We start from the raw sequence: 15,881 nt of genomic DNA, 5'->3' as shown, positions 1-15,881 counted from the left end.
GGGAATATAAGAAATGTACCCCATTTACAATAATATTTTCATCAATACTACTTAATATCCAAATTTGGACGAAGGACGTTATTTAAATATCTATTGCAAGATTCCCAAATTTCGTACTGAAGTACGCGGAAAAACACGAAACGAAACTAATATAAAAATGAAAAGAACTTCTGTTTGGGATCAATTGCAAAAAAAACTTTGGCAATTTTCTCGAAGTAACTTATAATGTTTTATTTTATAGTGAACTTCGTGAACTTCCACAATTTTTCTTCAATACCGTCTAGAAAACTAAAGAAATGTCTAATTCATTAATGAACAACAGAAGCTTCATTTCAAATAAATTTATTTCAGACCTGGCATTTAGCCCTCATCCATTGCATGGTGGTTGAAAACTCTGGCCTAGGGTTATTGCTACAAAGCTATAAATACGTTGAACCCGAATTCCTATCAATAATATCATCGGAAATGCTTCTCCATAAGTTTTGGGAATGGACTATGTGGATTATCTACTAATGGGTGTCACTTTAATGGCAGAATCTAATTATCTCCGTGGTGTTGTAAGTCAACCATATTATATCTTCTACTTAAATTCTGAAATAGCAAAGCAAGTACATGATCAGTTTAAAAAAAAAAACTAAAAATCGTTTAGTTTTAGTATCTACAATCCGCTTAGATATTTGATGGTGATAGCTCTCATAACTCGTTTTGCAGCAAGTTATTTCTCCCCTTTGCGCGCCTAGCCTAGAGAGTTACAAACAAGCATACATACAAGTGAAGCTAATATAAGCGTGTTAATAATAGCTGCATCGCAACGAACGCCGGATGTATTTACCTTTTGTATTTTAATCTGAACTCTGCTTTTTCGAATATTTACTTAAATCAACACAGTTGTTATACATATACTCTTGTATGGGTACCTATTTGGAGCACGTTGGTATGATGATTACATATGTAGAACAACCTATTATGTATATTGTTTAACTCCCGCGCCACATTTCTATCAATCCATGAGGATATTTTTAGCATATTAAAGAACGTAATACACATATTCTGTAATTAACTGTAAGCACTAGTTCTATGCTAATATTTTATTATGTGCACATACATATATATTGCATTAGAACACGTTTATTGTCGGGAGTTATTCAGTTTAATTTATTTTGAAGTCAACACTTGTTTCGCCATATACTGCTTCCCCAAATCCTACATTGTAATAAAACAGCTTAATTATTATTCGATGCCCTGGTTATATATGCATATCTTGAGGAGAATAAACTTAACAACATAGCGGTTCAAGTTTTTAATTTATTTGTTTTATCTTGTACTTGCAAGTATTATAATTTCCTTCGAATTTTTACTGCGCTCCATAAATTCTAACAAAAAACATGATCAATCGAGTATAGTGAAGAATTTTTTGAAATTGACGCGTGAGCTCCTGAATGTACACAATTGTTTGCATGTGCTTATGTTGTTAACAGACACACTTCCATATGCACAAATTAGGTGCATATACGCTCATTAAAAATTGTAAACCTTACATAAAGCTTATTTCGCATAGCCAAAAGTGTCAGCATAATTCTATAAGGAATAACATAACCCCGGAAAACTTCGTTTTGTCCATAGACTTTTAAATGAATTTATTTCCAATGTTATAGTTTCCGTTGAAATTTGTGATTTTTAATAATTTGGGTTATAGATTTATTAAAGTACATTAAATTAAATTCACAAAGAAACACTGCCGCCCACAGCAATAATAATAATAAGGTGAGGTGTAAAAAGTGAAACCAGAGAAATATAAGGTGCCAATTTTAGGTTTGTTTTCACTAAATAAATAGTTTTATTTGCTTCATAATAAAATTTAATGAATATGGCCTATTAAATGACTTTATGGAGAGCCATTATCATGTGAATTTGGCAAATAATTCTTTTCGGAGACCGAAATTAAACGTGATCTGAACGAAATTTGCTGCTTTCTTATTATTTTTATTTTTTTCATAGAATAGTTTGAATTGTTAAAATATAAATTTTTTATGTATAACAAATTTTTAGAGAAAAAAGTAAAAATAATAATTTTATATTGCAAGAAGCCTTGTAAAATTTATTTACTGCTTTTTGGTTGGAAAATTAAAGATATTCGAAATATAAAACTAATTTTAAATCTTGGTTATATTTAAATTTGAATGTTTAATGATTAATTTTTAAGTTAATGAGTTAATTGGTGTCAAAAATATATTGGCATCAAAATTTCTAAAAGGCAGTAAGTGAACTTTACTACCTTTTTGCTATGGTAGTATATTCATATGAGAAAACAAAATTAAACTAAATACTTAATCACATTCATAAATCTAATGAGTTTGGGGCGTCTTTGCAATAATTTTACTTAATAAATTATTTTAATTTAAAAATACAAAGATATCTAAAGAGACCTATGTCAGGGTCAAAATACCTATAATATCAGCCAGTATGCTTAATTCCTTTCAGTTTTTCCATTATAATAAAATTACAATAATTTATTTAGAAATATGAATACGTCTCAAACTGATAAAATTTACGAATATAATAAATGAATAGACGATGAAATTAAAGATCATAACCAACCCAGAGCAAAGAGGATAAATGAATAAGAGCCACCAGTCTGCTACGAGTGGCAAGTAACTCGCTGGAAATCAAAAGATTGATGCCGAATGTTTTCTAAGAGCGACATTTTTGAATTGTCTTGCATTTATCCATGCGGTCTAGGCACCTTGTTCAACTGCGACTTTTGGAAAGAGAATTATTTTTCAATTAAATACAGTCGGAAAAATAAACACAAATACCCCACGAAAATGTATAGAAGATACTTTATGCAACTCTCACCCAAAAAAAAAACCAACGGCTACCTCTTAGAAAACATCGAGCTGCAGGTAACGATTGACGTCACTTATCATAATTTATTCTCTTTGCCCAGAGTTCATAAGACAGTTGCTGCTTAACCAAAGCAACAACACAAAAAGCCTTTTGCACAGAGTACCACATAGAATCAGAATGATTGAGATCTACTGTATGTAACGACAGCTTTCATCATAAGCACTGGTTCGAATGAATGGTAGCATGTATCTGTGACTATGTGTGATGTGTCTAGGTTCGTTTGTTGGCCGCAATGTTGCAATGACTGTCGCAACAGCACAATGGCAACATTGTGTCTGGAGTAGACGGCGTAGCAACCTTGCTGATGATGTAGCAACATTGCAGCCAAGACACGAACTAAATATCTGTATCTGTGTAGGTGTTAGTTTGTGCAAGCGCTTAAGTGTATGAATGTATGAGCGTGTGAATGAATCAGTGTGAGCGGCCAAGGCACGAATGCTATGTATCTATGTGTTTGTGTGGTTTTGTTAAGTATGGTAAAGTTAGTTTGTATAAGCGTTTATGTATGAACATGTGAGTGTATGATTGCGTGGACGCATAAACGAAAACACGGGAAAGCCGAGAAGAAAGTTGTACATGTATAGGTGAAAGTTGTCCGTTTCTGGATAACGTTCTGTGCCACGACGGTGGCTATAAAAGGGCATCAAGCTAAGCAACGGGCAAAATTATTGTTTTAACAGTGCCCAGTGTAAGTCAAGTACAAGTGCTAAAGTAAAGTGAAGTGCGCGATTTTAACAAAAAAAAAAAAAAACTAAGTTCCAAAGTCTAGTGAAGTGCGCGGATTTAAATTCGATCAAAAAGAAAAAAGTCCTTGTTTGGTTTTTTTTTTTTGCTGTGCGCGCCGCAAGTTTACGCGCGAACTCTCACTAGTGTCAAGCGAGGACCACGAAAACAGGAAACCTGCCCGGAAAATCAAGAGTCGAGTCTCCACCATTTTTCTTTAAGGCCATCTCACCAACGCAAAGACCCACTGGGCACGGTCCTTGTTACATACCGCCCGGCAACAACTAGCATGCACTACACTACATTTTCAATTTGGTGGCGCACTCCACAACAACAACCACTATAGCATTCTTATATTGACAAAATACGGCCGCAACTACCACAACAGCACCCCTTTTTTCGTTTGGCGAAACACCGCCAACAGCAATTGCATTATATTGGCGCCATCCCGCTCGGCGACAACAACACCATTTTTGTGAGATTGGCGACGTACCGCCCAACGTCAAATACTTTATATTGGCGACGTGCCGCCCTACAAAAACGTTTGTATATTGGCGACATACCGCCCAACAACCATTACAACAACGTTCGTATATTGGCGACATACCGCCCAACAACTCTTATTACGCATCCAAAAGCACTACCCTATAATTTTATTTTCCTGCGCACACCACAACAGCAACTGCAAAAACCCCGTAAAATTGGCAGAACCGACAGCATTTTTTTACCGGCGGCGTTGAGCATCAAAAACAACAGCCACGACACCACATACAACAAAAATCCTTTAGGAACACACAACTCGAATCCACCCAATATAAGTTTGGCGAAGCGAGCAACATCTGCAACGACAATTGTAAAGAAACACGGCAGCAACAACCACAACAAAGTTGGCAGCAACCTTTAATCATTTTGGGGCTAGTTCAATACTTTGGCAACATAAACAACAACAAACACCGGCGGAGGGAGGAGCTGTTCCGGCAGTACAGCGGATGAATATTATTGTTTTCATATATTTTCTACATACTATTACCTTTATTATTTGAATATTGTCACAAGGGGCATAATTAGTTCATAGGAAACGGGCAAAAAGTGGGGAGGGGGGGGGGCATTCTATTTCCGGGGTTAAAAATCTTTTTGTTCAAATATAAAATTCGGAGTTTTACGTTCACACACACATATTTTATAAATTAATGTTGGCACTTTTACCTCCATCATTTTTTTTTTTCTTTCGTTTCTTCATTTTCTCCTTTTTTTTACTTATCTTCTTCGGTTTGACGTTTAGTTTTTGTAGATATTTTCATATTATTATCCCATATACACAATTTTTGTGCACATGTTTTCTGCTACCTATGGTAGTATCCACTCAAAATCTTCGCATTTTGAATTTTTTTCTTGTACTTACTTTTATTATTATTGGCAAAATCAATCCCAATATCACAACCCCAGATTACACATTATTTTGTGCCTTCAGCACTAAAGACATTTTTTTTGTCGAATATTCATTTTTTTTATCTTCGCGTTCAATCATCACGCTGGTAGATTTGATACTACCAGAGCACTCATTACCAAAGATCACTAGCGAGTGCGCTTGGTGGAGTGATTGAGGGTGGCTACCGTGAGCGTATGTATGTATGTTTTTGACGCTTACTATTTCAGCAAATTCAGCACATCCACTCAACTGCACCGGCGCCGTTGGAGTACGAGTATATAGGTGAGTGAAATTTGAGCACAATATTTTTGCCAATACTCATATTTGAATGTATGTACATATATTAGCATATAATGCCTGATCTTCGTGAGAAAATAGAAGAAGGAAACTTAAACGTAAGGAATATATGTACATACACAAGTAAAAACATACGCACATTTTGTTCATAATATGCCAAACTTGTTTTTTGCTTCATTTCGATGACCTAATTTTGCTTTGTACAAAATTGATTTTATGTTTACTTGAGCGGTTGAGATAGGTCAGGGACTAGGGTTGTTGTTTTTTTTTTTTTTTTTTTTTTTGTTCGCCCTCTTATTTTATTTTGTTTGAATTTGTATCTTTAGGATTTAGAATCAGCTCCTATTAATAATATGCATTAGGGTGGCCCTAAAAGATTAAATTTTTTTTATATGAGTTCAGACTCTTTGTCTGTTAGTCGTAAGTATTTTGTATTGAATTGAATTCGAAATTGATTGAATTGAATTTGCAACGTTAAATAGCAATAAAGTTAGCATTAAATTTGAGCAATTTTTTTTTTAATTTTATTTTGAGTAAATAGAAACCTTAGAAGTCGATCCTCGTAGTTAAGCCTTTTGAAATCCTTGTAAAATTATTTTGTATTAAACTTTGAACTTAAAGTTTTTTTTGAAATAATTGAACTAGTAGTAGGGTGTTAGTTGCTAGTTTGTAAACTAAGAACTTTGTAAATAAATTATAAGAATTATGTTTGGATCAAATTTGAATATATTCATTATGCAGGGCTAGGTTGACAATATTTGGTGTAGGTGCTGCGCTTGTGCATGGCAAGGTAAGGTGAAGGTGAGTGATAGGGAAATGACTTATTGACGGACGTACAGACCCAGGTCAGGTTTGGGGCACTGTAAGTAGACAGGAGTCAGCACAGTGCCCACGGTGCGGTGCAGGTTGCACTGCAGAGGGAGGGTTGACTCCACCTGACAGGACAGACCTTCATCTGTTCCCCCCTCTTAACTTTGCCCCTCACGTATGTTTCCATCTTTTTCAGCTTTCCCTTCTTTTACAACACATGCAGGTATGAACCCTTTTTGTTCATGTGGCTGTGGGTGAGGTCGGTGGTGCAATACCCCGCCCAAGACGACGAGCTAGCCCGGGCCCGCAAGCACTTCTGCTTGCCGCCGCTCCTCACCACCCAAACAGTCAGCCACGTAACAATGGCGCCCAACGGTAATAGCCCGATCACCTTTTTCACTCTTCCATTTCCTTTTTTTTTGTGTTTTTTAATAATTTTTAAATTTGTATTTTTTCGCGCAGGTTGTTTATCAATCTTTCAAGTTCCGTTTTATTTCTTATTTAGCCCTTTTATTTTCCAAAATTTTCTTTCAGTTTTTAGCCTTTCTATTCTCAACGAAAATAGCCCGTGCATTTTTTTTTTGTAATTTTTTTCAGTTAGTTAATTATCGCGTATTTTAAATTTCAATTTTCTCTCGTTCTTTTGAGCACTTAATTCTTATTTGCTACTTTTAATTTTCTTAACTTTTGTTTATTCCTTCTCATCCTTCCAAACCCGATCCCTATTTCCGTCTTTTGACAGGACAGGGACCGTCATGATGGCAACGTCGTTTGGGTTCACCTGGCCGACAAGTGTCATCATGACAATAAGATAGGGATTTGCGAAGTGTTCATACCAGGGTTCCTTCTTCGGGTTCTTGCAATTTGACTAAGCGGTACCTGGTATGACACTTAGCTAGAAGACGGACGTTAGTAGGAGGTCGTGGCGAGCTGTTTAAACTACCTTACCGGGAGTCCAGCACTGCCGGTAAGTGAGGTTTGCAGCCGTCGCCACGATAGTTAGCAGAGGAGGTGTGGCATCCACCCTTAGGGACTAGCTCTCCAACGTGATGTGCCACACTTCCACGGACAGCACGACGGACCAGACCTTGAGGTACTTAGTTATGGACGAACATACTGCCTTCACCGAACCTTCACCAAGGCAGCACCGAAAACACCAAGACATATATATTCAAGTTCAGTTAACTTATTTTCAAACATTAAGTTCGATACTTTTAAATTTGTAGTTTTATTTATTCTTATTTATAGTTTTTTTTTTCTTTGGTTGTTGGTTATTTCTTAATCATTAAGATTATTTTTAAAAATTGTTCAGGTTGATTTCGGAAAGTTTGGAGTTTTTAAATTTTTTATAGTCTCTTTGCTTTTTGCTTTTCTAGTTGCATCTTTTTTTTATTTTCTACAGGTGTTTTTTTGTCTTATACATCCATATATTACCGGATATCCCCTTTATTATTATTTTTTTGCAATTTTACACACAAATATAGGGGTGAAATTAATTTTAGTCTTAATTAATTTCAATACTTGAATTTTTTTTATATACTAGCATAATATTTTTATTTTTGGTTTTCAACTTGCATTTTTTTATCTTTAATATATACGCATACACATTAACTGAATTTTTATATACACACACATATTCACACAAACCTACGAAATTGAATTGTTTTTTTATATCTTGCTTTCATATTGTTTTTTTATATATTTTATTTATATTTTTGGTTATTGAGATTTTCAGTTTGCCCTACATTCGTCATATCCTTGTTTGCTTGATTTTTTTATTGTCTGCATCATTGGGTATTTTCAAATAGGTATATACATTCATATTTTTTTAGTGAACTTTCCTTTTGTTTGATTTGCGGCTTTCATAATTTTTTTACCTTGCGGAGTTTTGTGTCGGTAGATATCCCTTTTTCTGAGATAGTAACCCGGGGTACATTAGGGTGTGCGAAAAATATATTTTTTGTTCGGTTAAATTTTTCCGAGTACCGACAGTGAATGTCGGAGAAGGAGGAGAAGGCCGAGAATAGAGTTTTTGGGGGTTTGGGTATCCTCAACTCCAATAGGCGGATAACTAGGAGCTGAGCCCGCGCGTTAGAAAACCAAATAGTTGGTTCGGTTTTTAACCAAATCGACGCGGGTATAGCCGTCGACTTTGTCCCTACGGACTATTTTAATAGGTGCGCGTCGCGTATTTTTGGATCTTTTGGCCCTGAGCGTCCAATTAGGGTCTCTTTCATGAACGGAGTGTCGTTTAACGAGATAGGGGACAGTTTGAACTTCTCGCAGAAAATCGATTTGGTGTGCCAAATGTCCGATAGCGAGAACATGGGTGCACAGGGGAGCGATGTTCCATCGCGAAACGCATCTGCAATTGTTCACGGCGGCCTAAATGCTCCTCGCACCGATGCCAGTGGGCATGCAACCAATGTTGAACAGCTGAGCCACATGATGGCGATGATGACGCAACAACAAGATTTGGAGGTGCAAATGGCGGGGGGTGAAGTGCGGAGCATCAAGACCAACTTGCAACATCCTGGTGGTCGCGTGGCAGGGATGGAGGCATCCAGTCACGCGGTGGGACATCGGTCCGCTGTGGCATCCACGCCCGAGCCTCAGAACCGTAGGGGGGAGCCTGCTACCCGCAATGGGAGTAATCAAAGAATCAAATAGCAGTTGGAATTCGCCGTTTTCGCTCGTGATAAAGGGCACAAAGAATCGTCTTTGTGTGGACGCACGAAAGGTGAATGAGAGGACGATTAAAGACGCATACCCCTTACCCCACATCGATGGAATCCTCAGCAGGTTGCAGAACACCCGCTTTATCTCCGCAATTGACCTAAACTAAGGACGCTTTCTGGCAGATTCCCCTCGAGAAGAAGCCCGAGAAAAGACTGCCTTCACTGCCCATGGCCGACCCCTATACCAATTTACTGTTATGCCTTTCGGGTTGTGCAATGCAGCACAACGAATGTGTCGTCTCATGGACAAGGTCATTCCGGCCGCTCTACGTGAATGTGTTTTTGTTTATTTGGACGGTTTGTTAGTTTGTTCGGTAGATTTCGAGTCCCATATGTGTTTATTGGAAAATGTCGCTCGGTGTCTTCGTGAGGCTAAGTGAACTATAAATGTAGAAAAGAGCAAGTTCTGTTTCAAAGAAGTTCGATATCTAGGGTACGTAGTCGGGGATGGTTGCATTAGAACAGACGCCAATAAAGTGGTAGCTGTGAGGGGCTTTCCACTTCCGAAAACCCCGAAGCAACTACGACGGTTCCTGGGTATGTCGGGCTGGTACCGACGTTTCATACAGGACTATGCGACTATTGCAGCTCCGCTGCACGACTGCCTCAAGAAAGGCAAAATTAGGAAATTTACCATGACGGACGGAGCTTTGAAATCTTTTGATATTTTGAAGCAAAGTTTGATTTCAGCACCAGTGCTTACACACCCTGATTTTAACCGAAATTTTTTTATTTATTTATTATTATGACCAGAACGAAAGACCTATTGCCTACGTTTCGGCAAAACTAAATAAGGCGCAGAAGAACTATAGCATCACTGAACTGGAATGCTACGCCGCTATCGTGAGTGTGAAGAGATTCCGACCTTACTTGGAGGGAACGCCGTTCACCATCATAACTGATCATGCCAGCCTCAAATAGCTCATGAATCAGAAAGATCTTTCTGGTAGGTTGGCAAGGTGAAGTTTAAAACTCCAGGGTTCTGACTTCGATATTCAACATCGAAAAGGTGCACAAAACGTGGTTCCCGACACCCTCTCACGAATGCACATGGACGAAATACTGACGAACGATAGAGCCATAGACATGTGTCTCGAGTCACCGTACTTCGGCGGTTACGTTTATAAACGGACGCAATTCGACAGAGGGGATAATCTTCTAGCGGTTCCGTCGGAATTGCGGCCGGGGCTGGTAGGGTCGGCTCTCAGCTCACCGTCCGCTGGTCATGGTGGCATCTACAAGACACTGTCCCGACTACGTCAAAAGTATTACTGGCCAGGTATGGCTACAGACGTATACACGTATGTAAAAGATACCGAAATTTGTAAAGTTTATAAAACTCAAAACGCTTTTAACCAACCGATGATGGGTAAACAGAAGCTACCAGAACGACCCTTCCAACGTTTGTTTATTGATTTTATGGGTCCTTATCCTCGTTCTAGTGATGGTAACGGTGGGGTGCGATAAAGCCATGCGAGATAACGCCATATGGCTCTATCTCCCATCCAATTGCGAGGTAAAGCCATATGGCATTATCACGCTTCGTATTGAGAGATAATGCCATATTTTTTTTTTGTCAATTGTGAGTTAAAGCCATATGGCCTTATCTCTCATATGAGAAGTTGAAACACCTTTCCGCGTAGGCGGCCTTTGGCCGCGCTTATAAAAAATAACCCTGGGCTACGCCATGCCAAGTCAGGATGTGTGGTGTAACCGTGGCTACCGCCACGGTGATGTCCTTCTGCGTAGTACAACCTTCTGCGCAGAAGAGTCTACTACGCAGAGGGACATCACCATGGCGGTAGCCACGGTTAAACCACACACTCGGACTTGGCATGGCGTAGCCCAGGGTTATTTTTTATAAGCGAGGCCCAAGGCCGCCTATGTAGAAAGGTGTTCTACGCAGAATTACTGTACATGGCGCAGCCGGTGTTGGATTGGCTAACATAACAATAAACATAAGAGTTATAAGGTAATATCAACTCGTTCACGAATGCACCGAAAATATTCCGTAAAAGGGAAAATTATATGAGAGATAAAGCCATACGAGATAACGCCATATGGCCTTATCGCTCTTTGAAATTGGAAATAAAGCCATACAGAAATTTTGGCGCGAATATGGCTTTATCTCTCTTTGAATTGAGTGATAAGGCCATATGGCGTTATCTCGCATGGCTTTATCGCACCCCACCGATGGTAACGTGTATGTCTTTGTTTGTCTAGAGAACTTTATTAAGCTTGTGTTTTTAAAACCTTTGAGAAGGGCCACTTCAGCTGAGGTTATAAAATTTTTAGAGAAAGAAGTCTTTCACGTGTGTGGTGTGCCCGAATATGTCCATTCGGACAACGGCAAACAATTCGTCTCGGAAATGTTCAAAGAGTTTTTGGAGAAGTACGGCACGACACAATTGATAACTGCATTTTATTCACCTCAGGGTAACGCTGCGGAAAGAGTCAATCGATCCGTGTTGCAGATAATTAGGTCCTTCATAAAGGGCAACCACAAGAACTGGGACAAATGCGTCAGCGATGCCGCATTTGCACTCCGCAGCGTTACACATGCAGCAATCAACATGTCGCCGTACTACGCCACTTTCGGTGTGCCTATGATACAGCATGCTGCATCATATGAGCTATACCGAAAGCTGACAGCGGTAAAGGATGTTCATTGCGAGGTAGAGGCCTCAGGTGATAAGCTGCAACTAATTCGAAACAAAATTATGAAAGAGCTGAAGTTGGCCCATGAAAGAAGCCAAAAGGTATACGACACTAAAAGTAGAGATGTGAAGTTTAATATTGAGAAGTGGTATATCGCCGAAACTTTAAGCAAAGTTCCAAAGCCGATAATTACAACGCCAATCTAGCTCCGAAACAAATAAAATGTATCGTACTTAATTCCATAGGGAATTCAATGTATGAAATTTGCGATAGTAGTGGGAAAAAGATCGGCGTATACCACGCTAAAGATATTTTTGCGAAATAGTTTAATGATTTTTGTAGTGCTAGTACTTTTGTTCCATGTTATTTATTTATTTATTGAAGTAGTTTATTTATTTATTTATTGGCGTATTTTGTTTATGAACTGATTGACGTATGTGATTATTTTATTAAATTATTTTTATTTTTCTTACCTTTTTTATTTATTTGATTATTTCTGCATTTATTTAGATTTTTTTTATTTATTTATTTACTAGCCTTTACCCGCGGCCCCGTCCGCAAGGAGAAAATAAAATATATGTGCTATTCTCGTTAGCCTGCTTATCAAATTATCTGTTTAAACATTATTTTTGTCTAATGTATTTTATTTTTGTAATTTAGTAAAAAAAAAAGAACTATATGAAAAGATAAGCTGAAAGGCACGCTTTCATGAATAGTACAATATACTTTTTTCGAATTAAAAAAAAAATAAATTTTGTTTTTAAATTAAATTAACTGATATGAGAGGGGTGAAAGAATTACTACTCATAGAACAAAGGAGTGAAACTACAATTAGCTAAAACCAAAGAGAATTTTTCAGATGAAAATAGTGTTGTTTTTTCGGGTATTTAGTTGGTTAAAATATTACAAAAAGTGTAATTATAGTTATAACATTTCGTTACACGATTCATTAAAAAAACTTAAAATTAGAACGAAAAAGCTGTGTTAGACTGAAGATAAAACATACCGAATTTTAATTACGAATAATTAGCAGCAAATCCACAGCCATAAAAGCTCATAATTTAAAAAGGCATGTGTGATGAACTACCGGTTGCGAAGAGACCTAAAATAATCCCGGAAGTGTCCCAAGATGATACTAACATTCCCGGACAGATCCCGAAAATCATCCAGAAATTAACCAGGAGGGGTCCCAAAATGATTACGAAATAGTTCCGAAAAGACGCGAAATAACCCTGATGGGATCCCGAACGGATCCCGAAAAACCATCCAGAAATGATGCCGAGAGGGTCCCCATATGATTCCGTAATAATACAGAAAAAGTCACGAAATGATCCCTAAAGGGTCCCCAAATGATCCCGAAATAGTCCCGAAAAAGTTCCGAAATTACCCTGATGTGTTCCCGTATAGATCCCGAAATCCATCCAGAAATGATACCGGAAGGGTCGCTAAATGATCCCGTATTAGTCCCGAAAAAGTCCCGAAATGACCCCGACGGGTTCCCAAAGGGATCCCGAAAACCATCGAGAAATGATACCGAAAGGCTCCCCCAAATGATCACGTATTAGTCCCGAAAAAGTACAGGAATGGCCCCGACGGGATTCCTGACGCATCCCGAAAACCATCCAGAAATTATGCCAGAAGGGACACCAAATGATCCAGAAAAAATCACAAAATGACCCCGACGGGATCCCGGATGGATCCCGAAAACCATACAGAAATGATGTCGGAAAATACCCTTAATGATCCCGAAATAGTCCCGAAATTATCCCGATGGGATCCCGAAAACTATCCAGAAATGATGCCGGAAATGTCCTCAAATGATCCCCTAATAGTCCCGAAATGACCCCGGCGGGATACCGGACGGATCCCGAAAACCATCCAAAAATGTTCGGGGAAGGGTCTCGATATAACCCCAAAGGGATTACAAATAAGGCGAAGCTAATTGTAGAACCATTTTAATAAGGCAGCAGGCGCGTTGGAACGAATGAAGAGTTACAAAGAAACATACAGGTAAAGCTAATAAAAGCGTGCTAATAAAAACAATTGAAGGAGGGCGGATGGCAGAAGGAGACGGAGAGCACCACCGATCGTTTGTTTAGATCTCGATCTGTATGAGCCAGATACCAAAAATTATACATTTAGGAGAACATTTATATTGAGTTATAACAATTTATAGATTTTACACCAGAGGGGAGAGAAGGCGGGAGAGGGAGGGGGACGGAGGGTGTCACTGCTCATTTTGTAAGCCCTCGACTTATTTGACGTATTGAGTTTGTAATATTGGTGAAGGTCAATTAAGGTAAAGCTATAATATGTAAAAATTATTAAAAATGTAATTTTTCGAAGGGGTCGGTGGACCTCCACCCCCCTTTCCATGTTCGAAAAAAATTTCGCTAGTAGACTACTGTCTGTGTCCCAAATTTCATCAAAATCCGTGTAGCCGTTCTGGCGTGATTCAGTCGCAAAGACTAAAAAATATAATAATTACATTATAACTGTACTTAGGAGCCGGGGACCTTCCCCCTTTTGGAAATTATATATTCTAGACTATTCGCTATATGTGTGCCAAATTTCATCCAGATCCGTCCAGCTGTTCGTGCGTGATTGAGTCACAAAGACAAACGTCTGGACAAACATCCAAACATCCAAACTTTCCCATTTATAATATATACTAGCCTTTACTCACGGCCACGTCCGCAAGGAGAAAATGAAATATATGTGCTATTCGCGTTAGCGTGCTTATCAAGTTATCTGTTTAAAATTCTTTTTCTGTCTAATGCATTATATTTTTGTAATTGAGTAAAAAAATAACTAAATGGGCTGATAACCTGATCCCCAAATGATCCAAAAATTAACCAGAAAATACCCCAAAATGATCCCGAAAAACTCCAGAAATGACCCCGACGGGATTTCGGACTGATCCCGTAAACTATCCATAAATGGAGCCGGAAAGGTCCCCAAATGATCCCGAAATAGTCCCGAAAAAGTCCCGAAATGACCCCGAACGGATCCCGAAAACCATCCAGAAATGAATCCGGAAAAGTCCCCAAATGATCCCAAAATAGTCTAGAAAAAGTCTCAAAATGACCCCGACGGAATCCCGGACAGATCACGAAAAGCATCCAGTAATGATGCCGCAAGGGTCCCCACATGATGGCGAAATAGTCCCGAAAATGTCCCAAAATAACCCCGACGGGATCCCGGAATGATCCCGAAAACCATCCAGAAATGATCCCGGAAAGTTCTTCAAATTCACCTAATATTCCCGAAATGAACCTGACGGGATCCCGAAAACCATCCAGAAATGGAGCCGAAAGGGTTCCCAAATGATCCCGTATTAGTCGAGAAAAAGTCCCGAAATGACCCCGACGGGATGCCGGACGGATCCGGAAACCCATCCAGAAAAGATGGCGGAAGGGTCCCCAAATGATCGCGAAATAGTCCCGAAATAGTCCAGAAAAAGTCTCGAAATGACCCCGACGGGATCCCGGACGGATCCCGAAAACCATCCAGATATGATGCCAGAAAATACCCCAAATGATTCCGTATTAGTCGAGAAAAAGTCCCGAAATTACCCCGACGGGATCCCGGACGGATCCCGAAAACTATCCAGAAATGATGCCGGAAAGGTCCTCAAATGATCCCCTAATGGTCCCGAAATGATCCTGACGGGATCCCGGACGGATCCCGAACACCATCCAGTAATGATCAAGGAAAGGTCTTCAAATTCACCTAATAGTCCCGAAATAAACCTGACGGGATCCCGAAAACAACCCAGAAATGGTGCCGTAAGGGTTCCCAAATGATCCCGTATTAGTCGAGAAAAAGTCCCGAAATGACCCAGACGGGATCCCGGAAGGATACCGAAAACCATCCAGAAATGATGCGCGTAGGTACCCCAAATGATCCTAAAATAGTCCCGAAATGACCTCGTCGGGATCCCGGACGGATCCGGAAAACTATCCAGAAATGATGCCGGAAAGGTCCTCAAATGATCCCCTAGTAGTCCCGAAATGATCCTGACGGGATCCCGGACGGAAATGATGCCGAAAGGGCCCCCAAATGATCCCCTATTAGTCGAGAAAAAGTCCCTAAATTACCCCGACGGGATCTCGGACGGATCTCGAAAACCATTCAGAAATGATGGCAGAAGATACTCCAAATGATCCCTAATAGCCTCGAAATGGCCGCGACGGGATCTCGGACGGATCCCAAAAACCATCCAGAAATAATGCCGCAAGGGACCAAAAATGACCCGAAAAAGTCCCGTAATGATCCCGGAAACCATCAAGAATTTATATCCCAAAGGTACGCAAATG

The 15,881-nt window shown here is 39.2% G+C and overlaps 2 protein-coding genes across 9 annotated transcripts in view; one reads left to right on the top strand and one right to left on the bottom strand.

The window, feature by feature from the left end:
- LOC137240171 (uncharacterized) overlaps positions 1-1,480 on the bottom strand; it is a 1,093,642-nt gene extending 1,092,162 nt beyond the window's left edge. The window contains exon 1 of one of the 2 annotated variants that reach the window (XR_010949619.1): positions 833-1,479. The gene's annotated coding sequence lies outside the window, so the exon portion shown is untranslated. Of the gene's footprint in view, positions 1-832 lie in introns of both variants that reach the window. The other variant, XM_067766100.1, reaches the window with a different exon arrangement.
- The window catches only part of LOC137240174 (uncharacterized), a 479,876-nt gene that overhangs the window by 202,197 nt on the left and 261,798 nt on the right, over positions 1-15,881 (top strand). For 2 of the 7 annotated variants that reach the window (XM_067766107.1, XM_067766103.1), the window contains exon 2: positions 352-557. The exons of the other annotated variants lie outside the window; for them this stretch is intronic. The gene's annotated coding sequence lies outside the window, so the exon portion shown is untranslated. The remainder of the gene's footprint in view (positions 1-351; positions 558-15,881) is intronic. 7 annotated transcript variants of the gene reach the window in all.

The sequence above is a fragment of the Eurosta solidaginis genome, chromosome 2 (assembly GCF_040869045.1).
Source record: "Eurosta solidaginis isolate ZX-2024a chromosome 2, ASM4086904v1, whole genome shotgun sequence".
In the NCBI taxonomy this organism is placed as follows: Eukaryota; Metazoa; Arthropoda; class Insecta; order Diptera; family Tephritidae; genus Eurosta; species Eurosta solidaginis.
Note: the sequence above shows the minus strand (reverse complement) of the source record. Positions and strands in the feature narration are given on the sequence as shown.